Source organism: Chelonia mydas, chromosome 1, assembly GCF_015237465.2.
Source record: "Chelonia mydas isolate rCheMyd1 chromosome 1, rCheMyd1.pri.v2, whole genome shotgun sequence".
NCBI classification, from domain to species: Eukaryota; Metazoa; Chordata; order Testudines; family Cheloniidae; genus Chelonia; species Chelonia mydas.
The window spans coordinates 218567626-218593386 of NC_057849.1; the positions used below are offsets into that span (position 1 = coordinate 218567626).

A 25761-nucleotide genomic window follows, 5' to 3' on the forward strand; every position below is an offset into this window, starting at 1 on the left:
AATGTTTTCAAAGCCAAAAAATCTATTTATGTCCTCATGCCCCCACCTGAGATAACATAGGGAAGAGAAGCCCTGATCCCTCACTCATTCATAGTCCCACCAGAGATGGACTCTGAAGGAGTGGGGATGGAAGTGGACCATGGGATTCATATGGACAAAGCACCGGGAAAAAACATAGTTCCTGTACGGTAATTTTGTCCATGTGGATCTCATTTGTGGTGACTGGCTAGCAATTCCCAAATTAATAGGATGAGGGTCTGAGGAGGCCTAGCTACAGCTAGCTAAATAAGGATTGAAGAATTGTTCTCCTGATTTTGCCTATCAGCACTGAATAGGGATTCAATCCGGAGGCTCCTGAAAGGAGATGAGTCCCAAAGATCTTCCTACTGGGAGCCAAAGACCTAGACAGCCATTGGGCAGTGTCAGGGAAAAGGAGGAGTTATAAATCCTGAATACTGACTGACATGTTAGGGCAACCAACTGAAAGCCCAGGAGAGCTTGCATATGACTGAGACAACCCTGACATGTGCACTGAATCTGGACAGGCTCTGTTTTGGGGGAAAGAAGATGACTGCAGGGACCTGTCTCCAACAGCAGGAGGAGAGACAGCTGCCCTCAGAAGGAAGGAGAGAAGGCACACAAAGAACCCAGGGCCCATTGATCCTAACATGAGCCCCAGAAGAACGAAGAAATGAGTGGATTCTACCACGCTTGGGACCAGGTGTACTTTACCGCATTATTGTTGTGGTAGCTCCTAGGGGCCCCTTTCAGGAGCTGGCACTGCATCGTGTTGGGTATGTGAGGTGTGGAGAGCTCTCTAGTCATCATGTCCTGAACAAGAAGCCTTTTTTTTATTATTGTTACTAAAAATAAGACACCTGAACACAGAATATGATAGGTAGCATTTCAGATGTGAACCCTGTGATTATGGTGTCAATTACAAAAGCGATATAAGAGAATATACAAGGTGTGGTAAATCAACTTTATGTGCAGAGTGAAATAAAAATAATGCTATTTAGTCTAGTAAAAATAATAAATGGGGCTGAGAAAGTATGTTCATAACCAAGACTGTTATCATGTTGCTACCTGTTAGAGTCAGCATCTCATTTGCTGGCAACCCAGACAACATGTCTCTCCTTTTATTTAAATACACGTAAAGCAAGATTTGCCATTAGAGCTTTCGCACTCCATAATCACGAGATTAACACTTCAGTGACGCTCAACTGGCATATATTTTAAATTATGGAGTCTCAAAACATACCAGTTTCATGCGCCAACTGTGCACTTTCTGGCTTGATCTAACCACTCTGTAGGGAAAGAGCAGGGAATTAATTAAGTGCAGACTGATAAGACACTTGGTTAGTATTGCAAAGTTATTGTTCCCCCCAAAGAAGCAAGATTTGACACAGAAATTAAGATTACATTTGGCATAGACATTTATGGACACATTCATAAATAGTGTACAAAGATAGAACTCTGCTGACCTCAACACCAGCTTGACTTCAATGAGATCTTCCCACATATGCCTTGGTGACTTGGTTCACAGCAACTTGTTGACACGTCCTCATATTTCAGCTTTGCCAAAAACCAAAGAGATTTCATTTCCTCCCACATACCCTTGATATAAACAGTCACATACAGATGGAAACAACTGTTTTTACCTGGCTGCTTTAGTTAAATAAAAAAACCATAGCCTTCCACTTACTCTTTTTCAGATCTATAGTACAATATCCAGCAAAACAAGGAGTATAGATTTAGCAGCGCATAGATGTACTGATTGGACCTACTTCGTATCATGGTATTTTGCATCAATTTTGAAAGGCTGAAGGAGTTTGTTCCAGATCCTTATCCAAACATTTAGTTATTTAAATGGTTTCCACAGTAATTGGCAATAACAGAAATTCCTAATGCCTTATGGAGCTGGCATGATAGGCCTGCCATTAATTTATAAAAATAAATCATAATTTAGATGTAATTTTGCAGTTCCATGTAGGGAGTTAATATCCAGCTGGGGAATGTTTACAATATTTTAGTTGACTTTTTTCATATAGCATATTTTCAAAGTTAACCAAAACACCAAGACAATGTAGCAGCATCATGACTGGTTAACACAAGCCAACACTTTGGTTCATCATTGTTTCCAAAGTGGATAATAGCTTTTGGTTAATGATACATCACAGAACCATTCAGATTAGAGAGAGAAAAGGCCTGTTAGGTCATTCAGTTTAACTGTCTACCAATGCAGGGTTATTCCCTACAGTTAATTCCCCAGGCCCTCTGGCTCCTTCACCAAAGCAGACTGCATGCTTCAACCTTGATGCTTAAATCTCATCCTTTAAGGTTTAAACCAATCCCTCACTGTTAGAGCCCTAGTGTGGAGGGCAGATTATCCCCCAGCTGCCCCCAGCAGTGTTCTTACACCTTTGTCTGAAGAATCTGGTAATGGCCACTGCCAGAGAGAAGACACTGGTCTAGATCTTGAATACTGGACAGGACCTTGAGTCCAGGAAAGCAATTCCTATGTTTCTACAATTCCTATGAGCTACAACCAAGGGTCCAGAGGATAAATCAAAACCTTCCAGGCTCCCTGGCTTGACCACTGGACCCACAGGGACCCTTCCAGTGCAGTAGATTCAGCAGCCTCCCCTCCTACCTTATAAATCAAGAGAATCCTCTTTAACACTTTAATTCAATTATTAGAGTCATCTGTATGGGAAACTGAAACTGTTCATTTCAGAAAGGAGACAAATAAGAGGGGACATGATAGAAATACACACACACACACACACAAAATAATGTGGAGAAGTTGAACCAGGTGTTTCTATGTACCCTTTCACATACTACATGAACATGGGAACAGACAATAAAATTAAAAGGCAGCAAATTTGAAACCAATAAAAACAATGGCATGCCAACCAGAATAGACTGCAACTCTTCCTGTCTGATCCGTATCGACTTTCTGAGCTAACAGAAGAACAAACTAGTGAAACTAGGTCAGAGGGCATAACTCTGAATACACTCAGGGAGCTGGTCTCTTGAGTAAGAAGGTGCTAAATTTTACAAAGCCACTTTAAAACCTAGTAAAAATATGTACTCCTCTTGTGTGAGCCCTTTTCCCAAAGTCAATAAAAAACATGTAATTAAACAAATAATTCAACATGTCACATTGAATACTCCTCACTAAGGATTAGCCACATGTGAGATTTTAAAATGTATAGCCTTGATTTTCCACTGCCTTGCACCTTGTGTGATCCTTTCTGCCTGGGCACAGTGGGTCTTCAGTGTTACCAAATCACAACAGTGGTCTTTTACACTCACTTTGCACAGGGTAAATGGCTGCTCAATGTGCAAGGCAGTTGATAATAAGGCCCCATCCATTTTAAAAAAAAATCCCTGTACACACAAAAAGGTCTAAAATTGTGTTTTAAGGGGATGACGTACCGGTATAGCTTTCTCAGATTAAAAAAAAAAGTCTCGGGGATTTCAAATAAAACAATCACCTCTGGGTTGAAAAAAAACATGGAACGATTGAGCATGAAAGGAGAATTTTTCATAAAGTCATGATGCGTGAGTGAAGAGAGGTGGTTCTAGTAAGTCACCTTGCAAGCTTAATTGTAGCATTGTTACTGCCTGTGTTCTAATTAAGGTACTCACTGCTCAAAGTGGGTGGGGATCATGAAATACCTTCTACCCAGAACTGATTACCTGCTTCTGGCAACACTCGGATTTTGACTTATAAAAATACAGATTACTCATTGTTTATCACAGTTCAAAGAATATAAAAGCAGTCACTATGAAAAATTAATGAACTGAAGGACTTCAGGTAAAGCTGGTTGGGAAGTGGTGTCCCCCCCGACCCCCAAGAAAACGTAGACAAAATTATTTTTTTTCCCCTATTTTCATCTAAGTTTTCCCAATGGAAAATTTTGACTTTTGTGGGGGAGGGGGTGGTGATAAAAGACCCTCTAAATTTTCAACTGAAAACAGCCAACAATATTGCAGCAAAAAACTGCAAAAAAACCCCAACAACAAAAAATCAGCCCCCAAATGATTTTTCCCCCATCATGATACCAAAAAATTGTTCAGTTTTGGTTTTCTGTCAAAAAAAATTAAAAAATCAAAAATTGACAAGGAAAATAGATTTCAGAGTGGTAGCCGTGTTAGTCTGTATCAGCAAAAAGAACGAGGAGGACTTGTGGCACCTTAGAGACTAACACATTGATTTGGGCATAAGATTTCGTGGGCTAAAACCAACTTCATCAGATGCATGGAGTGGAAAATACAAAAGGAAGATAGATAGATAGATAGAGAACATGAAAAGATGGGGGTTGCCTTACTAACCCTAAACTCTAATGAGACAAATCAATTAAGGTGGGCTAGTATCAGCAGGAGGAAAAAAATCACTTTTATAGTGGTAATCAGAATGGCCCATTTCAAACAGTTGACAAGAAGGTGTGAGTAACAGTAGGGGGGAAAATTAGCATGGGGAAATAGTTTTTAGTTTGTGTAATGACCCATCCACTCCCAGTCTTTATACCTAATTTGATGGTGTCCAGTTTGCAAATTACTTCCAGTTCTGCAGTTTGTCGTTGGAGTCTTTTTTTGAAGTTTTTTGGTTGAAGAATTGCCACTTGAGGTCTGTAATTGAGTGTCCAGGGAGGTTGAAGTGTTCTCCGACTGGTTTTTGAACGTCTTACATCAAAAACCCAATTTTCCATGGAGAAAGAGTTTTGATGGAAAATTGTTGACTGGCCCTAGTTTTTAGATTTTTAGTTACATGGCACTTTTAATGGACGGCTCCTTCCCTATTTATGATTTCTTTGTGTCCCGAGTAGAAATTATCAAGGAGGGAATACTCCCTCTTTACACATCATTGAACATTTTGCACCTTGTGCACTTTGGAAACCTATCAGTATTCTATTTTATTTTCCCCCTACCTTTTTTAAAAAGTGCCTGCAAAAAATGTGACAATGGTTAGGTCGCTGGTGTACTGATACAACTACCTATCATGATGACCAATACTGTTTCACTGTTCCTTTGAACTTCCCTGTCTGTCTGTATCCACCTGTTGTCTCTTGTCTTATTCTTAGATTGCAAGCTTGTTGGGACAGGGACTATGTTTCTGTCCTGTGCCAGCATGATGGGTTTGTGCTCCATTACTAGGACTCCTGGGAGCTGGCATATGCAGTATTATGACTTATCTTGCAGTAAAGTGAAGGTTTTTAATGATTCCATGATTTTAGTCTCATTGATAACACAGCAAAAAGCCATCATAAGAAATGCATTCAAATTACATCAAGTCAAAGGATTTTCAAATTTTGAAATTCCAGTGGCAAAACTTAGGACAATTTTGACAAAATTGTGATTTCCCCCCTTCTTTCGCAATGAAGTACAGAGCTGGTTGAAATTCTTCAAATTTCAAAAATCAAAAATAAAGGAGGACATTTTTGGAGAAAACATTTGGAAAATTATTTGTTTTTTAAAATAATCTCTCATGAAAATGTAATTAACAAGTGCCACAGGTGCATTCTGAGGACAAGGAAAAAAAGATGTGCATTCATTTATCTCAGAAAGCAGCAATAGCCTAACTAATCTGCACACTGGAGTGGTTTATCACCATTAGAATTAACTATGTAATTTTAAATTCCTCTATCTTTGCTTTAAAAAACAACAACAAAAAGCTTTGCTGGGGGGAGGTGGGGTTGCAACGTCTGTTTCCACTCCAAAAAAGTAGTTCCTCGTAAAAGGTTGAGAGAAAATAGTGGGAAAATAAAGGAGTAGAAACGTCTTTTCTCTATTTAATATATATATTGATTATTAACATTTTCTACCCCTCCCTTTTCATGGTTACCTTGACTATATAGACCTCTTCTCCCTCTTCCTGACCCTCACAAGCCTATGTGCAATTTCAACAGCTGGGTTTAGCTTTCAAAAATTTAACAATGGACGACCCCATCCCACATTTTCTGCCTCAGTGGGTGATAAATGCAACCTTCTATTGATAAAATATTTTTTTCTCCCTGCAGCCAAATCCATCAGTCCTCACACTTCATCCACCACCACCACAATATAAAATTTAAAAAATCCATTAATCAAACATTCTTCCCCCCTTCCCCCACAAAAAGCCATTAATTCCATCCATACACTGTCCCCAAAAAATCCATCAGCTTCCCATTCTCCCTGCTCCCAACATCCATCAATCCTCCTGTCACAGTCCAGGGCAACTGCACCTGTATTTTTCCTCTAGGCTCCCAGCTGTATTCTTCACCCCCATTCTAGGTTCCTGGCTCCTCAACCGTTGCCTCTCTCAGGTGGTGTCACAGTACCTGGCTCACAGCTAATAGTGCCAAACTCAGGTCAGACTGGGGCTATATTCTATCATTAGATTTCACCAAGCCAGTAGCAAATTGTACTCCTGGCTCACTATATTAGTTTTACCATAGAGCCACCAACAGTGCCCCTTAGAATCTCCAGCCCCTATTTTACCACCCAGACACACTGGATTTTATGATGAAAGCTTATTAAAATGAAAATTCACCACACATTTAGGTTACTTCCAGCCCCAGATGGCCAGTCACTTACTCCAGATGAAAATATACTCCATATCTCACCAAAGACATAAGACCATAAGAACAGCCATACCAAGTCACACCAAAGGTCCATCTAGCCCAGTATCCCCCTGTCTTCCAACAGTGGCCAATGCCAGGTGCTTCAGAGGGAATGAACAGAACAGGTAATCATCAAGTGACAATGCTTTAGCCAATCCTTTAGTAAACCAAAACTAAAGGTTTATTAATTAGGAAAAAGTAATAGGAGTTATAGCAAGGTTAAAGCAGATAAAATACTTTTCAGGTGAATTAGAGTTTGTATTTTCAAAATAAAAGCAGAGATGTAGCAATCTGTCAGTTTCATAGAGTCATTTCATTAATTCTCTCAAGCCTTCCCAAAATTGGCTTTTTGGGGATCTCTGACTGGCATCTGGAACCTCTCTGTCGGTGTTCAGATAGATCAGAGGTAAGGATCGCTCCCAAGCCTTTCCTGTTACGGTTGAAACAGGCTATCAAACTGACAGGCATCTTCACCACGTGGGCTTTGATGAACAGCAAATGCAGCCAGTCTGTGATCCTAATTGTTGTTTAATGTTCAATACGCCATTCAAAGGTAATGCATTCAGTAAGAATCATTCAGGCCACTAAGATGGTCTATAGGTATTTTACAATGTAAATCAACACGTTTCAGATAGATGCAGACAATAACATTAGCATTCCACTAGTTTTCATGCATTAAGTAAATCTAAATTTAAAAATGCTAATACATTCTTTGATTTAAGGTTAATTAAGCACAGGATACAGAGATTAATAAGCACATTGCAACAATAGACTAATTTAGTTACACTAGAACACATCAAACAGGATACACATGCAATGTAAATAGCATTCAGCGGGTTACAGACAAATGTAGGCAATAACATTAACATTTAACATACAAGTGAATTGGGACACTTAATACTGCATTGAGGTTGTGACCTGATCTCAGCTAGCTGCTAGTGCCACCCTTCCTGCCTCCCCCATTCTAGGTTCCAGGCTCCTCAGTTGTTTCTTCTCTTCAGTGGAGATCCTCGTCTCTATTCTGACCAAAGTATTTCCAGGCTGAACAGTTCCCTGCCTACGCTCTAAGTTTCCCACCAAAAGACAGTCTGCCTAAGCCGGCCTGCTTCACTTCTCTGCTTAGAGATGGTACACAGTGTAATTACCACAGATAAGTTACCACACAGGTTGTGTGTAAGCAAGCACATTTAGTCTTAAGGCATAGGCATTACAGAGAAAACATATTTACAACAATAAAAGAACCTACACCTATGCTAATAAGCTTACCAGGCATCATCCCAACTTCAGCAAGGTGCTGGTTGGTGATAGCCCTTCAAACTCCATGCAGGATTTCCCCCTGTGGTCACAAATTCATCACCACTTCAGCTCAGAAAAGCATTCCAGTCTTATAAGGTCTCAGAATCCCAGTCCTTCCAACTCTTCCCAAAGGATTGGGCCCCACTCTTGGAACAGAAGTCCTGGTCATTTCCTGGATCGGAAAGAAGGCCTTGAATCAGTTTTAATTCAGGCTTTTTAACTAAAAGTCTGTTCTTTGTCTGTTAGACCCTGGAGAATCCAGTTTGAACTGGTATATTTGAGCCTCTCCCCAAATGGTGGTAGCTCTCTGGGGGTGTTACAACCAGAGTGAATTTGCCTAACCAACCCCCATTGTTTTTAGTTTTAGGAGGGCTGTGGTCACCCTGCCCCATGGAATTACATGCAGCCCCTCAATACATATTTGCATTCTTAATACAATGAACTCCTAAAATACTTAAACTTAATTCAATAACGTTCAACATAATTCAGTAAGGTTTATGTAAGATACTGCAGGACACTGTCATTTCTGTCACGATTCCTACTCCCGCCCTTTGGCTCAGCTTCTGTCAATTCATCATGCTTCTTCTTCCCTAGTACCTCAAAGCAGAAACTCTAGATGGGGTTCTTCCCTGGCTGCTCTTCCTTATGGCAGCACTAGTGGTGACAGGTGGGCTGTTCTGTTCTGGTAACAGCACATGTTGAGAGGCCAGTTTTCCTGCAATCTTAGGCTGAGGGGCGGTTGGCTGGGTTCGGAGCGGGTCTCCTCTGGTGATGGGTTGCCACTTCCTTCACTTTTGTGTTTTGGACAGAAGACAAAACCCTGCCCCTACCTGGGCTTTCTTCACATGGGCATAAGCCCTCCCACAACTACTTCACACCATCCATTTTCCATGTGATGTCCATCTGCAGACTGGCCAGTGTTTTTATGGTTAACACAGTTCAATAGTTTCCCTATACTTATAATGATTCCCTTCCTTTTTTCTCAGAAGATATGCTCTTGTCTCACTACTCCAATCAGATGCACTGCTAACATAATTCCATTTTAAAGTATCTAATTAGGTACAAATTTACAGAGCCATATTACATGTGGATGCAAAAAAAACCCCATAAAATTGATTATAGTGTTTATAATGGGTTTGCAAAAGAACTTTGTGTCACATTACTCACCAGCCTGATTTTTATAGTATGAAATATACAGTCATTCTTTGTTCCATTACTCATTCCCGTATCTATGATGAGATGAAGCTGAATACAAGTTGAATGCTCACAATAAAGTGCAAGTCTAAAGAAAGGAAGAAGAGTCTCACCAAGTCCGTGGGACACTCACAGGTTTGAGAGAGTGGGAGGCAATGGAAATGATAAAACAGAAGGTGAAATAACATCTCATGCAGGGATTTTTACCCTACTCCTGGTCCTTAAAACCAGCTCCAGTGTCGAAACTGCATTAACTTAATATCTTTTCTTCTCGGCTGTTCCTAGTTTCTTCGCTAGTACTTCTGTAGATGGTCACACTCATTGTGCGAATCCTCCCATTTGTTTTATCATAGTCATACTGGCACTGGATTCTGCTTTGTGCAATTTGCTGATGTCCCTTCTCTCTGCCTTACGGCTTTGATGTTCAGCTACATCAGAGCTCCTTTCTGCACAGTGGAGGCCAAGGGGAGTGGGAAAGGAGGGGAAAACATGTCCTATCAGTTATGTTACAGAACTATACTATATACATGCCCCTGATATGCCATCACCATGTCTTCTATGCTGAGATTGCCTCAGGTGGATATAGTGTAGAGATGGGGGCAGCTTTTAAGGTGCCTTTGCTCTGTCAGAACAGTACAAAAGGGCTTTAGAATGTGCCAAGATTTGGTCCCAGGACTCTCTGAAACGTCTGTCTCCTCAACCCAAGCGTCTTCTGTTACCTTCCAAAGGAGAACTCTAAGGTCCAGATACCCAACAGCAGTTTGGCGCCTAATTACCTTTGCGTATCTGGGCCTATGTCTTTTATCTCCCTGCAATCTCTGAAATTTTAAAAACAGTTGTTAGGGCTGTCGATTAATCACAGTTAACTCATGCAATTACCTAAAAAAAAAAATTAACTGTAATTAAAAAAATTTATCGCAATTAATTACACTGTTAAATAATAGAATACCAATTGAAATTTATTAAATATTTTTGGATGTTTTTCTACATTTTCAAATATATTGATTTCTATTACAACACAGAATACAAATTGTACAATGCTCACTTTATATTATTTTTGATTACAAATATTTGCACTGTAAAAATGATAAACAAAAGAAATAGTATTCTTCAATTTACCTCATACAAGTATTCACCTCATACAAGATACAAGTATCTATCCTGAAAGTGTAACTTACATATGTAGGGGTTTTTTTGTTTGTTACATAACTACACTCAAAGCAAAACAATGTAAAATTTAAGAGCCTACAAGTCCACTCAGTCCTACTTCTTGTTCAGCCAATCGCTAAGACAAACAAGTTTGTTTACATTTACGGGAGATACTGCTGCCTGCTTCTTATTTACAATGTCACCTGAAAGTGAGAACAGGTATCCATATGGCACTTTTATAGCTAGCGTTGCAAGCTATTTACGTGCCAGATGAGCTAAACATTCATATGCCCCTTCATGCTTCAGCCACCATTCCAGAAGACATGCTTCCATGCTGATAATGTTCATTCAAAAAATAGTGCGTTAATTAAATTGTGACTAAATCCCTTTGGGGAGAATTGTATGTCCCCCTGCTCTGTTTTACCCGCATTCTGCCATATATTTTTGAATGCAGTTATTTTTTTGTACATAATTCAACATTTGAAAGTTCAAAGAGATTGCACTACCGTACTTATATTAGGTGAATTGAAAATACTATTTCTTTTGTTTTTTTACAGTGCAAATATTTGTAATCAAAATAAATATAAAGTGAGCACTGTACACTTTGTATTCTGTGTTGTAATTGAAATCAACATATTTGAAAATGTAGAAAACATCCAAACATATTTAAATAAATGGTATTCTATTATTGTTTAACAGTGCGATTAATCATGTGATTAATCACAATTAATTTTTTTTAACCCTAGTTGTTCTACAAAAGCACTATACTGTTGCTATAGATACATATTTCTGTACTATTACTTACACTGAAACACAAACACACGTAATACTACCACAATCATCATCAGTTTTAGGGCATGAAACTTGAAGGGGTGGGTGGGAAATCCCCTCAATCCCCACAAACTTGTCACATGAGATCTAAGTGAGAATTTTTTTTTTTTTTAAATAAAATTGAAACCATCTTGTTTTAGCCACTTTGAGTCAGAGGAATACAAATGATCCCATTGTTTTTGTTTCATCTGTGCTCGTGTAACTCAAAAATAGATTTGTTTCCTAAAGACAAATATAGCAACATTGGCCTTTGATGACTCGCTACTGCCTATTTATTTCAAAAGAAGATTAAGAAAGCTATTGTTATGTAAAGATGACCTATTGCTCATTGGCAGTGGAACGTTTTATAAGGTTTAGAACTTCAACACAAAAACATGGAATGTAGGGCTCATAAGGCCTTTAGCTATAGAAGATTGCTCGTGCTTGTCATATGGGCGGGGGGAGGTTTCTGTTGAAATAATGCAATAAAAATCGGTGATTTTAGCTAGGTGAACAATTTTAAAAAAAAAAAAAAAAAAAAAAACAGTTAATGATTTCAGCCGGTTCTTCTCTTTGCAAATTGTCCACTAGAGCTGGTCAGAATATGATTACATTTTCCACAGGAAAAAAAAATTAAATTTTAAAAAAATGTTTTCATAACATTTTTCATCAAAAAGCATTAATTTTTCAATTTAAAAAAGTTTTGGCCAGAAACCGTTGAGAACTGAAAATGTTTTGGCTGAAAACTGAAACATTTTTCATTTTCTGACAAAAATGCTTCAGTTTGGGGTTTATCAGTTTTCTGATGAAAAAATCATACTTTTTCAAGGAAACTACACACTTTCTGTGAACTTTTCTGTTTTTCCTCTATAGTGGCACACAACCATGAGTGCCAAACTCAGGGCAGACTGTCAAGAAACAGGACATGAATCCCAAACTGACTGAGTTCTATACTTAGATTTCACCAACCAATTAACAAGTGTGAACTCATCAAGCACTATAACAGCCTTTCACCCGTTACACCAAAAATCATAATATTCAGGTTACTCCAAGTCCCAAAGGACCAGTCTCTTAGATCAATTGTACCTGAGATCTCAAACCAAAGACAATATCTGTAGCCAATCCTATAGGAAACTAACTAAAGGGTCATTGACAAAGAAAAGAAAAGAAAAGAAAAGAAAAGAAAAGAAAAGAAAAGAAAAGAAAAGAAAAGAAAAGAAGTTATTTACAAGGATAAAGCAGGTAAATATACAGACACAAATGAGATATAATCTTAGGTTCTGAAAGGTAATAGTGGTTGCTATAACATACAAGTTCTATATATCCTCTAGGGCTAACCCAAGCCAAGAAGGTTGGGGATCCCTTGCTTATGCTTTGAAATATTGCACTCTCCAAATTCCAAGCAGCATAGTGATAATTCCCCCTTGACAGGGATTTTTATGCTCGTCCCCCAGCATTCAAACTGTGATGAGATTAGGGTTTATGCTCTTAGCCTTTTCATGGGCGTGTGGGAAGCAATCAGCAAAGTCTTTTGTCCACTGATGTTTAGCTGGGGAGAAGATGACACATCTTGTGGTAAACTAGCATTTCACACTTGGCAATGCTTCTCTCCTGAGTGTGGGGTTTTACGGTTTTAGCAAACACTTTCATACAGCAGAAAAACTTAATTACCACCTTATAACATGGGATACAGATATTACAAATAAAATTAATACATGCAGCATTCTACAAGCATTTCAAAAATCTAAACACTAAATACATTCTTATAATTCTAATATCTACTGGGGCAATATTAACACACCAGCGAGCCGGACTTGTTTCTAGCTATGCATTTCTCAGTGTTCAGTGAGGCCCAGGGGCCTTGGCATGAGGTCTGCCAGCATCACACCCTCAAAACACTGTTGCCAACTTTCACGCAGTAAATAAGCACCCCGACTTTCACAATAAGCTAAAAATCAAGCTAATCCCATTTCAAAACAAGCCAATATCTAAAAACTCCAACACTCTATGTGACTAGATCCCCCTGGCATGCAGTTTGGGACTGTGGTGGGCCTGCTGTGCACCCTTGACTCTCTCCCCCCATTGCCCCTGCTTGCCCCTTGCCCCTCCTTGCTGGGAACTGATAAAAAAAAAAAGAAGCAACAAGCTACTAACCAAACAAACTACAAGCCAAAAACTAGCCAACAAGCAACTCACAAGCCAATTAAGCCAAAAACAAGCCCAATTTCTGCATTGTTTGTTGTTGTTGTTGTTGTTTTGGTGGGTTTGGTATGTCTGCCTCAAAAACTGTTTTGAGAGAAAAATTTGACCAGTCCATTTGTCCACAAAGAGACTGATTTGTACTCATTTGTACCCTGTGCACCATTTGTTTGATATATGTGTGCCAAGAAACTTCTGCTCATGAATTGCTTATGATCTGTTTGCTCTATTTGTTTGACTATTTGATATTTGTACATAAGAAATATAACATAAGTCTGGCCCTACTGGGTCAGACCAAAGGTCCATCTAGCCCAGTTTCCTGTCTTCTGACAGTGGCCAGTGTCAGGTGCCCCAGAGGGAATGAACAGAACAGGTAATCATCAAGTGATCCATCCCCTATCGCTCATTCCCAGCTTCTGGCAAACAGAGGCTAGGGACACCTTTTCTGCCCATCCTGGCTAATAGCCATTGATGGACATATCCTCCATGAATTTATCTAGTTCTTTTTTGAACCCTGTTATGGTCTTGGCCTTTACAACATCCTCTGGCAAGGAGTTCCACAGGTTGACTGTGCGTTGTGTGGAGAAAAACTTCCTTTTGTTTGTTTTAAACCTGCTGCTTATTAATTTCATTTGGTGACCCCTGGTTCTTGTGTTATAAGAAGTAGCAAACAACACTTCCTTATCTACTTTCGCTACACCAGTCATGATTTTATAGACCTCTATCATATCCCCCCTTAGTCATCTCTTTTCCAAGCTGAAAAGTCGCAATCTTATTAATCTCTCCTTATACAGAAGCCATTCCATACCCCTAATCATTTTTGTTGCCCTTTTCTGAACCTTTTCCAATTCCAATAGATCTTTTTTTGAGATGGGGCAACCATATCTGCACACATATTCAAGATGTGGGCGTACCATGGATTTATATAGAGGCAACATGATATTTTCTGTCCTACTATTTATCCCTTTCTTAATTATTTCCAGCATTCTGTTCACTTTTTTGACTGACGCTGCACATTGAGTGGATATTTTCAGAGAACTATCTAAAATGGCTCCAAGATCTTTCTTGAGTGGTAACAGCTAATTTAGACCCCATAATTTTATATGTATAGTTGGGATTATGCTTTCCAATGTGCATTACTTTGCATTTATCAACATGAAATTTCATCTGCCATTTTGTTGCCCAGTCACCCAGTTTTGAGCGATCCTTTTGTAGCTCTTCACAGTCTGCCTGGGTCTTAACTATCTTTAGTAATTTTGTACCATCTGCAAATTTTGCCACCTCACTGTTTACCCCTTTTTTCAGATCATTTATGAATATGTTGAATAGGACTGGTCCCAGAAGAGACCCCTGGGGGACACCACTATTTACCTCTCTCCATTCTGAAAACTGACCATTTATACCTACCCTTTGTTTCCTATCTTTTAACGAGTTACCAATCCATGAGAGCACCTTCCCTCTTATCCCGTGGCAGCTTACTTTGCGTAAGAGCCTTTGGTGAGGGACCTTGTCAAAGGCTTTCTGAAAATCTAAGTACACTATATCCACCGGATCCCTCTTGTCCACATGCTTGTTGACCCCCTCAAAGAATTCTAGTAGGTTGGTGAGGCATGATTTCCCTTTACTAAAACCATGTTGACTGTTCCCCAACAAATTATGTTAATCTATGTGTCTGACAATTTTGTTCTTTACTATAGTTTCAACCAGTTTGTCTGGTACTGAAGTCAAGCTTACAGGCCTGTAATTGCCGGGATCACCTCTGGATCCCTTTTTAAAAATTGGCGTCACATTAGCTATCCTCCAGTCATCTGGTACTGAAGCTGATTTAAACGATCGGTTACAGACTACAGTTAGTAGTTCTACAATTTCACATTGAGTTCTTTCAGAACTCTTGTGTGAATGTCATCTGGTCCTGGTGACTTATTGCTGTTTAATTTATCAATTTGTTCCAAAACCTCCTCTAATGACACCTCAATCTGGGACAGTTCCTCAGATCTGTTGCCTAAAAAGAATGGCTCAGGTTTGGGAATCTCCCTCACATCCTCAGCCGTGAAGACCGATGCAATGGTCTTATCGTCCTTGAGTGCTCCTTTAGCACCTCGATTGTCCAGTGGCCCCCCTGGTTGTTTAGCAGGCTTCCTGCTACTGATGTACTTAAAAGTTTTTCTATTACTTTTTGAGTCTTTATCTGTTCCTCAAATTCTTTTTTGGCCTTTCTAATTGTATTTTTTCACTTCATTTGCCAGTGTTTATGCTCCTTTCTATTTTCCTCACTAGGATTTAACTTCCACTTTTTAAAGGATGCCTTTTTGCCATTCACTGCTTCTTTTATTTTGTTGTTTAGCCATGGTGGCTCTTTTTTGCTTCTCTTACTATGTTTTTTTAATTTTGGGTATATATTTAATTTGAACCTCTATTATGTTGTCTTTAAAAAGTTTCCATGCAGCTTGAAAAGATTTCACTTTTGGCACTGCACCCTTTAATTTCTGTTTAACTAATCTCCTCATTTTTGTGTAGTTCCCATTTCTGAAATTAAATGCTATAGTGTTGGGCTGCTGTGGTGTTTTTCCTGCCACAGGAATATTAAATTTAATTATCTCATGGTCACTATTACCAAGTGGTCCAGCTATATTCATCTCTTGGACCAGATGCTGTGCTCCACTTAGGACTAAATCAAGAACTGCCTCTCCTCTGGTAGGTTCCAGGACCAGCTGCTCCAAGAAGCAGACATTTAAGGTGTCAGGAAACTTTCTCTCTCCATCCCGTCCTGAGGTGACATTTACCCAGTCAATATGGGGATAATCAAAATCCCCCATTATTATTATTATTAAGTTTTTTTATTTTAATAGCCTCTCTAATCTCCCTGAGCATTCACAGTCACTATCACCATCCTGGTCAGGTGGTCGGTAATATATCCCTACCGCTATATTCTTATTATTAGAGCATGGAATTTCTATCCATGGAGATTCTATGGTACAGTTTGATTCATTTACGATTTTTACTTCATTTGATTCTACGCTTTCTTTCACATACAATGCCACTTCCCCACCAGCGCGACCTGTTCTGTCCTTCCGATATATTTTGTACCCTGGTATTATGTATCCCATTGATTATCCTCATTCCACCAACTTTCTGTGATGTCTATTATATCAATATCTTCATTTAATAAGAGGCACTCTAGTTCACCCATTTTATCATTTAGAATCCTAGCATTGGTATACAAGCACTTTAAAAACTTGTCTCCTTTTAGCTGTCTGCCATTACACAATGTAATTGAATGGGACTCTTTTTATTTGACTGTTTCTGATCAGACCCTGCCTGTATTTTATCATTTTCCATCCTTTCATCCTCACTAGGACATAGAGATTTTCTCTTAATAGATCCTCCCCTAAGGGATGTCCGAACCATGTGCTCCTCCGCACCTGTCAGCTTTCCCCCAGCCCTTAGTTTAAAAACTGCTCTACGACCTTTTTAATGTTAAGTGCCAGCAATCTGGTTACATTTTGGTTTAGGTGCAGCCCATCCTTCCGGTATAGGCTCCCCCTTTCCCAAAAGTTTCCCCAGTTCCTAATAAATCTAAACCCCTCCTCCCTACACCATCGTCTCATCCACGCATTGAGACCCTGTAGTTCTGCCTGTCTAAATGGCCCTGTGCGTGGAACTGGAAGCATCTCAGAGAATGCTACCATGGAGGTCCTGGACTTCAATCTCTTACCTAGCAGCCCAAATTTGTCCTCCAGGACCTCTCTCCTATCCTTCCCTATGTCACTGGTACCTACACGTACCATGACCACCCGCTCCTCCCCAGCACTACACGTAAGTGTATCTAGATGTCTTGAGAGATCCTCAACCTTCACACCAGGTAGGCAAGTCACCATGTGGTTCTCCTGGTCATTACAAACCCTGCTATCTATGTTTCTAATGACTGAATCACCCATTACTAATACCTGCCTCTTTCTAATAGCTGGAGTTCCCTCCCCCGGAGAGGTATCCTCAGTGCGAGAGGATACCACAACATCATCTGGAAGGAGGGTCCCAACTATGGGATTGTTTCCCTCTGCTCCAGTTAGATGCTCTCATTCCCTGGGACTTTGATCCTCCTCAACAGCACAGAGGCTGTCAGACCGGGAGTGGGACCATTCTACTGTGTCCTGGAAAGTCTCATCTATGTACCTCTCTGTCTCCCTCAGCTCCTTCAGTTCAGCCACTCTGGTCTTCATAGCCTGTACATGGTCTCTGGTGACTAGGAGCTCTTACACCGAATGCACACATACGCCACCTGCCCATAGGGCAGGTAATCATACATGCTGCACTGGGTGCAATAAACTGGGTAGTCCCCACTCTGTTGCTGGACTTCTGCCTGCATTCTCTTTTTACTCCTGCAGCTCGTTCCTTTGTTGTTGTTGTGTTTGTATCAAGGGGGTGGCTTTGGCTTTTAAGTTTAAAGAATGTTGAGTTCTAGCCCCTGCTCACACTCCCCATGGAGAACTCCCTCGCAAAACTCCCCTGTTAGCTGCTCCTGTTCGCTAGCTTTGTACTGTCACATAAGTCAAATGGTATTGTTTCCATTGCCTGATTGCATGATCTAATCTTTAAAAACTACTTTCACTCCCACCAGCAATGAGATTTGATTTAGTCATGTCAGAGATTTTGTTTTGTGATTCAACTAATCTCTGCTATAAAATTTGGTTTCCACTAACTTCTGTTCAAACAAAACTTCATTCAGCTGAATGTTCAGAGAAGGAGAAGGGCTGCAAACATTGTCAAAGTGTTCATTTTATTTAGACACCACCAAAATGTCCACAATGAACTGTTTTTCATCAAGCTGTAGTCACTGGAGACCCTATTACTGACATATGCAAATCCCCTCTTCCAAATCTCCCAATCACTGACCAGACACTTTGGATGAAGAATGCACACAATGACCATTGTTAAGGGTAGGACCACAAGTAATTTCTGGTGTTTTCCTCACTCCTACAACTTTCAGTTTGATTGTTTCAGTGCTGGACTGAAGACAAGACCCTACAACAAATGCTTGATGAGCCATTTGTTTGGCTCTCACTCGCCTGCTAGGTATTTTTAAGAGGAGACTCTAGTATATTCAGCAGTCCATTCTTTGATAGCTTAGTGTAGTCCAGGATTTATGGAGAACTTGGGCCAAGATTGGCACTGATTTACATGCTGTACAGAACTTGGAAAACACTGAAGTCAAAGAACTGGCACAAAGGATAAGTCATGGTAGAATCTGGTCCTCTGTGTCCTTACTACAGGCTATATTAGTTCAACTAGGAGTGAGAGATACAGGAAATATTACTAGAGTTCAGTACGTTTCTAGCATGCTAAATAGGGCTTACCTTCAGATTTGTTATAATGAAGCTTACTCTCTTCTATAGTGTACAATAATGCCAGAGAGACAAACATTTAGGATCAAGTAAAATCTCTAAAATGAAATGAGTTTCAGAGTTATGGGGTAATAGTGGTCCTTCCAGCTGATCACAGACGATGCAACAAGAGACTTTCTGGAATGTACTGGAGTATAAGATTGAAATCAATAAAATATTCCAATATTTACCAATAAAGATATTTCAAAAGGGCTTTATCAGGTAAAATTTGGTCAAGAATTTAGGTTTTGTAAAAATAGAAAGCAAAGAGAAAAATTTCCAAGAAACGAAGGGGGGAAATTTCAGTGACAACAAATTAAAACTAACCACCACCAAAAGTATTTCTCTCAAAGTTACACCCAATTATTACCGTATTGTGCTCGTAGATCTGAAGCAGAAAGTGAAATGAAGAGGGAAGATAGAGCTGGTCAGAAAATTCCCACCAACTAATATTTTCATTAAAAAATGGATCTTTCACAAAACATATCATGAAAATTTGTTCACGTTTTTGACTAGTTCTACAAGAAAGGGAATGTGACTCATTATTTCCATTGTCCAAGCTAAGAGAAATACAAAGGGCTTTCAAACAGCACAAATGATTTAAAGTAGATTTTAAAAAGTCCTTCAGTTTTAATGTCCTTCAATTTTAAAATATACATCATACCGATTGTCCACAGACTTTTTTGTCAAAGGATCTCAAAGCACTTTTCCCATGTCAATGAATTAAGCCTCAATACTAAAGGATCATAGGTAAATATAATTATCTCCATTTTACAGATGAAGAAACAGACACAGAAAGTTAAAGGACTTGCCCACTGTCATACAGAAAGTCTGTAGCAATGCCAGGAACAAAATGCAAGGAACTTAATCACTTGGGTCCAGGATACCTAAAAGATACCTAAGCACCCACGATGAAGACTGCCCTCAACAACTCTGCTTCTTGGGCCCAAAGCAATTTTTACCATAAGGGTAAATTATGTCTATGCTGAAAACAGCGCGTTCTTGTGGGCCAGTCCAAGACTGTGGAATAAACTCCTATAGACCATCACAAACCAGACCACCTTTCATTCCCAGTACAAAGCATATTTCTGTGATTTGCCTTCTCTAACATACATATAGAAGCATGTACATTAAAAAAAAAGTCCCCAAACAAAAACCTACCAAAACAAAACACTCCACTGCTTACATAATTATCTTCCCACAGAAAACACCTCAAGTGATAGATATTATTCATGTCACTTAATTTACCATTGGAAGGTGCTCAGATACTATGATGATGAGGGTATTATAAGAACTTATACATAATAGAATGGAGCTTTCATCTTTTAGGTGCTTTAATTAAAGACCATCCTTTGCAAGACAATATGATTTTTAATCTGACAGTGTCTCTAAGAGCAGAATAATTTAGTACTAGTCACCAGTTAGTATCTAGTATTTTGAATTATCGGTAGCCTATGAATGAAACTGCCTCAGCTAGACCGACAAACATGTTAGTCAGGATGATAAAATGACAAAAAAAAGATGTCAGTAATCATAATTTCCACATCTGGTCTTCTTAGAAAACAATTAAATCTGGCATTGTTCCTGATGTTGCACAAGTTGGTCTTCGCAACGGTGGAAAGGGGATTTTCAAATGATAATGAACTGTCTTTAAACACATAAAAACATGTTAAATGTTGGGACAACGTTTCGTGCTTCTGTGTTCTGATCCTACTGGAAGTGTTTTGTCTGGCTCCATGTGAAGTTTTCCTATAATACCCAACTCTGTATATTTGTTAGGAAGTGCACAAGTATTAAGTCAGATGAACAATTTGAGTAATGGAGATCTACATTTGGATGTCATCTCCAAATCAACTGGAAGAAGGCCTTCTGTGATGGCTGATCGCATTAATTTTGAATTCTAACAACTCAAACACCATTGAGGACAGTTTGGGTTCATGTGACAATCTGGCAGAGAGGAAATGCATCAAGTTAATTCAGCACATTACTGACTAGAAATAGTAAGAAAGGGGGCTACATGGCTGAGGGCATTGCTAAGAGCTAGGATTAATAGAAATCTGTGGAATCTCAGGGGGTGGGATATCTGTGTAGGTAGGTTAGAAGGGAGATTATTTTTATTTTTTATTCCACTTGGCCCTACTCCATGCCAGATATTGTCAGAGGGGAGTCATTCAAAATATTTTTAGAATATTCAACGGAGCTACTTTCACTAGCTCCTACCAGCTGGAACTGCAGTCTGGAGATTTTAGCTCCCCACACCATAAATATGACTTCACCCTTAATTGTGAAAGATAGCAGCAGTTCTCTCCATTTTCCATACTATTAAAATAATCATCAGTTAAAGCTTTCAACCCTATAGCTAGGGAATGTCCGGGTGTGACAGGTATGTACAAGTGCATGACTTGATCACATTAACTGAAGAATGATTCTGGAATGTTGACTGGAAGTTCATTTCAGAAAAATCTGGGAAAAATCTCAGTGTGCCGGCATATACAATGTTATATGCAATTATATTATATCCTGACAAGTTGGGGGTGGGAGGAGTGGAAGACATAATGGAGCACATAAATCCATGAAAAGTCATGGGTAGCAAACAAAAGTAATGGGGCAACTGCTCCCCTTGCCCCATAGCAAATGATGCCCCTGAAGTACAATGGTAAAGAATGATTGCTTTTTAATGGCAAAAATTAGGGTTAAAGTTAATACCCACCCCCACATTAGAAAAATGGGAAAGTTTCCTACCTTATACAGGATCAACCACCGAACCACCCTCACAATCACTACTGAACCTTGGTAACTGGACAGAGGATAGAATCAGTGGGTTTTCTTTGAAGTCTAGCCATTAAAGTTCTTCCAGAGGCTGAAATTCAAAAGGAAGTCTCTCTCTTTCCTACTGCAGACCAGATGTAAATGCTCAACAGCGATTAAGAAACAGCTGAGATGGTTTTACGTTCAACATTATTCACAAAGCTGAATTGGGAACTGTTTCATGGCTTCCAGTTCAGTTAGGTCCTGGTGCCGGGAGTGTTTCCATGGATTTCAATGGATTTGAATCATGCCTTTATTTATAAAATTGCAGTCAATAAGCCTGACCCCTTTGACTTCAAAGGAATAAGAACTGGCCTACATGGAATCCACATTCCTGCATAGTGCAGCAGCCAGAGTAGAAGGGTAGGAGGAGCTGGGAAGGAAATTATAAACTTGGGTTGTCTGTATGCAAAGCCTGTAGCATTTACTATGGGCTCAACTGTGCCCTGCTTATAGCCAGAGACAACTCATTGCCTCAGATGAAGCAGTTAGCCCTGAGCTCCTGCATGCACAGAGGCTGCCTCCTACATGGCTGCCGAGCTTTGCTGACAGGTGCATAGGGGAGCAGAGCAGTGACCCTGTTTATTCCTCACCCTTCCCCACTCTTTTCTGGGTGCATGTGCACCCAACGGAACAGGGGTGGAGCAGTCCCTGCACTCCCCAAAGTGCAGGAGTTGCAGTTCTGCGGGACACGTATGTGGTCTGTGCAAGGAAGGGAGGAGGGCTTCTTATGCCCCCCCTACTCACTGCACACCTGCAGAAAGGCAAAGCAGCATCTGGCCCTATGTAAACAAACTGGGGATTTCCAGGGAGTGTTGTCTAGTGGTTAGAGCATTAGACTGAGACTCAGGAGACCTGGCTGTGACAGTGATTCACTGAATGACTTTGGGCAAGACACATCCCCTCTCCAAGCCTCAGTTTCCTCATCTGTAAAATGGGAATAATAATAGTGCTCTCCTTTTTAAAGTGCTTTAAGATCTACTGATGAAAAAAAACCTACATTGAAGGTAGGTATTATCATAAATATGTAGCTACATTTTCCCTTTTACTTTGCATTAGTAGAATAAAGGTTTACTTACTTATTTATGTTTGCAGTGATGAGATCTCAGTCATGCACCTTAGGAAGTAAATTCACAGCTGCAAAATCATCAAAAATGCTTAACCAGCTACTTTGTAGGTGGCTTTGAATATTCTCTTAAGCACAATGTATCATTATTATACATTAAAATCCTTTATACCCTTATATATATTCAGAACTCAAAAGTGAAATAAGAACCCTATAGAAACATCCTGCTTCTGTTCCCACTGAAATCAATAAATGAAGTGGAACAAGATTGGGTCCCTAGCTGCAAACAGATCCCTACCTGGAACAGATTACAGTTTAAGAACAGAATTCTGCCAAGATTTATACATGCGCTTCACTTTATACATGCAGATAATCACAATGAAATCAAGGGGCTATTCATACCTGCAGAGTTTCAAACACCAGAATAAATCTTTGTAGTATCATGGCCCAAGGGCTCAATCTTGAATTTACCACCAGTATAGTGTTTATGACTATAAGTAGTTTCACTGATGGCTCAAATGGGTCTATACATAGTAGTAAATAGTATTCCCAGTAGCATGTGTTTTCAGGATGAGGGCCTTATTAGACAACACATAGCGAAGGAGTAGGAGAAAGGATGGAAACAATTTTCTTTCCATACCTTTTAAATTCTTTTAATTCCACCCTATCCTTAGTCCTTATTTCCCTACCTTTTAAATGTTTAAGCATACAAAATATTGCTTACAACTAAATTAATTGTATTTTTACTCTCTTGCCCTGACCCTCACCCTATTGCCGACTGTTTTTCACCTTTGCCTATAATCAGTTTATTTGCAGCAAATCTTCTTCCCTAACTAAATCAACCCCTTCCTTACATCCTTTATTCAGATTAAATCATAGTTGATTCTTTTTATTTGGGTCTTTTACTGTCTATGTTCTCATAGAAATTCACTTTTCTCTGTGCCTTAGCAAGCACCATCTAGTCACATATAAATTGTGTTCCTTTTTTTGGTGACCCTTTGGCACTCATTAATTTGTATTCTGACATCTTTGATTTAATACAACCTGGATGAATTTAGGACTGACCTCATATTTTTACAGCTGTGCCACAATTTCTCCTCCACAAGGAAAATAATTTGTATTTCTTGATATTCATCACTTCTCCATTATATATATCAAAAAACCCCTTTCTTTACATTTATTTCAGGCCCCCTAAAGATTCCAGTCCCTCTTTCTTAAAATCTGTTTTATATCCCCCGCCCCAATTTACCCACTCAAACAATTAACTTAACTGGATCCTGGTCACCAACTACAGAGTCATCTTTGCAAACTTTCCACCTGCAACAAGTTGTTATTTCTGTAGAGGTGAGAGATCACTGGTCCCAAAGAGCCTCTTTAGTAATACAATAAACATGATCTTAGCACAGTCAGTACCAAATTACAGGTCTGATTCTCTATCCTGTCTGAATGCCTTCACCCAATGCAGCTGGCCCCATTGATTTCAGTTTCACACCATCGTAACTCCGCTGGTGTAAAGGAGAGGAGAATTAGACCTTAAAGGTTTAAGCCATATGATTCCATGTGTTACTCTGATCTTACCTATATGGGTGTAAGTCCGGAGTAACTCTACTGAAGTCACATACACCAATTTTATACCAGTGTAACATCATTTAAGTCAATGGAGTTAGACTGGTGTAAAACTGGCATAGCTGAGATCAGAACCCAACCATACATTATTCCAATTTAGGCCTGTTAAAGCCAAATAAATAGAGTGGGCCAAATTCAGCATTACCTTCCATCTGTTTTACATTGCTCTGGAAATGCAAAGCAGCCATAAACGGAGTTTAACCAGACAATTAATTTGGGTTTACAATGGGCAAAGTAATCCCTGTATACCTGTTAAGTGTACAAATTGCTTTGCTTTGAAAGTTGATCGAATATAAAATATTATTATCTGTTTCTAGTTTAGAATACTGACACACGTAGACCTTATTCTCTTCTCAATTGCACCAGTTTTATACTGATGTCACTTCAATGACTTCAGTATGGTAACCCTAATTTACACTGTTGTAAGTGAGAGGAGAATCAGGTCCAAATACTCTTTTGCACCACTTTCTTTCACTCTTTACTCTTATGACAAACACCAACGATCCCTATATCTAATGATTCCATTCTCTCCACATTCCAAGAAATCCAGCAGCCAATTCCCTCCCACAAAGGCCCCTGAAAGCACCTCATCCCTCAAGTTACCTGTTAAGCTGGCCACATTATACATCCTGTATTACAGAGGAGTGCCAGCTCAGCTATAGTTAAGGTTAAGAAGTTCTTTCTGTTTCAGAACAACTCTCCTAAGTGCTCTAAAATTGGCATGCTTACTCAGATTGTGTTGAAATTTGCTGCACATCATGGAGGTGCAAGGTAAAGTTTTTGATCCAATCTGGGGTCATTTGAACAAGATATTCATGAGATATAGCCTTCCTCCCCCACCCCAAAATTTTACAAAATCAACAGTTTTCTAAAACAATTTATATACACCCAAGACTCTCACCAGGGCTCTGATCATTCCTCAGCTGATCTCAAACACTTGACATTTACCTCAGCTTGTGCATGATGCTTCTCCACAGAGTCAGTGGGTAATATTGAAAACATGAGTAACAGGAGAGTTTGTCTTTCTAGAATAGGCCTAAACACTCACACACCAAAGAGACTGAAATGCACATGCGCAGCAAGCCTAGGAAAGAGTGTTTCCAGCTACTCCTTTGTCACAAGAAGAAAAGGAGTACTTGTGGCACCTTAGAGACTAATGGGATGGCTCAGGGGGACATGCTGTCGATATTGAACCTGAGCTAGACCCATGCACAGAAAGTATGATCTCTCTCCATGGCCGAAATCTGAGAATGATCTGTAGGTGAGTTGCTACTATCTGCCTCTGCAAAGGATTGTTTGTTTGTTTTGTTTTACTTTTGGGAAATGCGCCCTGCTAACTTGCACAGCTAATGTAGAAGAGAGTCTCACTGTTTTCTGAAGGATAATAAATTACACAGCTCTACACAGCTATGTGAGAATGATTGCTGGACATATTGCTACTTTCCCCCCATAGTAGAGCACCAGCACTGATTAATCAATTAGTCGTGATTAACTTTACTGGAGGGAAGATGAACAACAGGATAACGTAACAATGTTTCCTAAACAACTGAACTGAGTCAAGTGGTTCCTGATACGCAGTCCCCTTAACACATTATGAACACTTCATTTTTAGAATCTTATACAT

The 25761-nt window shown here is 39.5% G+C and overlaps 1 long non-coding RNA gene across 2 annotated transcripts; it reads right to left on the reverse strand.

The window, feature by feature from the left end:
- Window positions 1-6916: 6916 nt before the first annotated feature.
- LOC122463014 lies at window positions 6917-23702 on the reverse strand. 2 transcript variants are annotated; one of them, XR_006285948.1, is made up of 4 exons: window positions 23577-23702; window positions 22525-22562; window positions 21380-21497; window positions 6917-8076 (listed from the first exon to the last, which is right to left on the reverse strand). It is a non-coding gene; the product is annotated as an uncharacterized LOC122463014 (long non-coding RNA). The 2 variants fall into 2 exon arrangements; XR_006285946.1 differs by lacking the exon at window positions 6917-8076 and adding an exon at window positions 20037-20584.
- Between the last annotated feature and the right edge of the window lie 2059 nt (window positions 23703-25761).